This window comes from Limulus polyphemus, unplaced genomic scaffold, assembly GCF_000517525.1.
Source record: "Limulus polyphemus unplaced genomic scaffold, Limulus_polyphemus-2.1.2 Scaffold7019, whole genome shotgun sequence".
In the NCBI taxonomy this organism is placed as follows: Eukaryota; Metazoa; Arthropoda; class Merostomata; order Xiphosura; family Limulidae; genus Limulus; species Limulus polyphemus.
The window spans coordinates 29,965-31,396 of NW_013672629.1; the positions used below are offsets into that span (position 1 = coordinate 29,965).

The following is a 1,432-nucleotide window of genomic DNA, read 5'->3' on the forward strand; positions in this document are numbered from 1 at the left end:
CACTTGGATGTTGTTATTACCAAGAAATGCTTTTAATAAGTAAAAAGAAAGTTTTTTTATTTAACAAACGTTTTTTGTTTACGCTATTAATTTATACGGTTCATAGAAAAGGTGCTTTGAACTTCTTTTCACATAAAGATGTGTAGTGACTGTAAATTATTAAGCAGTTTTATTCATAACTACATACAAGTATCAGATTAGCATGTATCATACTCATAACAACAACCAATTGTCAGATTAACATGTATCATACTCATAACAACAACCAAGTGTCTGATTATTGTACATTTTCCTCATATCCACATCCAGATGTCAGATTAGCATGTATCATACTCATAACAACATCCAAGTGTCAGATTAGCATGTATCGTACTCATAACAACATCCAAGTGTCAGATTAGCATGTATCATACTCATAACAACATCCAAGTGTCAGATTAGCTTGTATCATACTCATAACAACATCCAAGTGTCAGATTAGCATGTATCATACTCATAACAACATCCAAGTGTCAGATTAGCATGTATCATACTCATAACAATATCCAAGTGTCAGATTAGCATGTATCATACTCATAACAACATCCAAGTGTCAGATTAGCATGTATCATACTCATAACAATATCCAATGTCAGATTAGCATGTATCATACTCATAACAACATCCAAGTGTCAGATTAGCATGTATCATACTCATAACAACATCCAAGTGTCAGATTAGCATGTATCATACTCTGATATCTACTTCAGTTAATAGATGATAAAATACATATTTAAAATAAACAATAAGAAAACAGACACATATCTTACTTTAAATTCCATCTGTAATCCCGAATTTTCAGCTTTGCTTAGTTGCGCATAATGTTCCCTTAAGTGTCTCATCTCTATTTCTGTGTCACCAAACTGAGCATGCTCCATTAAGGCTCGATACACAAAAATATACTGCTTCTGTAGAGTCCCAGAAAACAAAAACAAAGTCCACAATCAATTAGCATATAAACTTAATGTAATAAAAATACTACCTTGTCTAAGAACCTAATACTCCTTATGAAACAAACGTCACATTCTATAGAGACATTCGTTATCTACAGGGTGTCCCCAAAAAATGTATACACACACTTTGAATGATTATAAGTACAATGTTTATTAAGATATATCTAAGTTTTATAATTCAAGTTAAAGAAGACAAGTATAGAATCTTTTAGAGCCCATAACTCACTTAAACGTTCTTTCTTTACAGGTGCAACTGATTTGAAGTAATGGCAGAAGTAAGACTAAGCTTTGAGAAAAGGAAATTTATCCTAAAGTGCTACTGGAAGTGCGAGAACGTTTTTTTTATGGGGATAGCACAAAACCTGCAACAATCAATGAGTTGAAAGCAGCAATCGAAAGAGAATGTGCCAAAATACCAAATGAAATGATTCGTGATGTTT

General features: G+C 32.3%; 1 protein-coding gene across 1 annotated transcript in view; it reads left to right on the forward strand.

The window, feature by feature from the left end:
- LOC106474277 (tyrosine-protein phosphatase 69D-like) overlaps positions 1-1,432 on the forward strand; it is a 28,232-nt gene that overhangs the window by 21,101 nt on the left and 5,699 nt on the right. The window lies entirely within an intron of this gene.